General features: G+C 69.2%; 1 protein-coding gene across 1 annotated transcript in view; it reads right to left on the reverse strand.

Moving 5' to 3' along the window:
• CACNA1S (calcium voltage-gated channel subunit alpha1 S) overlaps positions 1–214 on the reverse strand; it is a gene marked incomplete at its 5' end in the record, with an annotated part of 26,448 nt that overhangs the window by 20,430 nt on the left and 5,804 nt on the right.

Below are 214 nucleotides of genomic sequence, written 5' to 3' on the forward strand. Positions count from 1 at the left end.
CCTGCACTGTCCTCTGGCGCACCTGGCCCCACCTGCTGCCTCCACCTTCGCACCTGCCTGACCCACCATCTCATGGCTCCTCGCCAAGCCCTGCCCTTCCTCCTCCCTGCTCCAGGCTCGCCAGCCTCCCGGATGCTGTCCTCCACCCCTACCCAGTCACCTTGCTCCCCCCTGGTTCCCCCCTGGCTCTCCCCTGGCTCTCCCCTGGCTCTCC

This window comes from Myotis davidii, unplaced genomic scaffold (assembly GCF_000327345.1).
Source record: "Myotis davidii unplaced genomic scaffold, ASM32734v1 scaffold685, whole genome shotgun sequence".
Classification (NCBI taxonomy): domain Eukaryota; kingdom Metazoa; phylum Chordata; class Mammalia; order Chiroptera; family Vespertilionidae; genus Myotis; species Myotis davidii.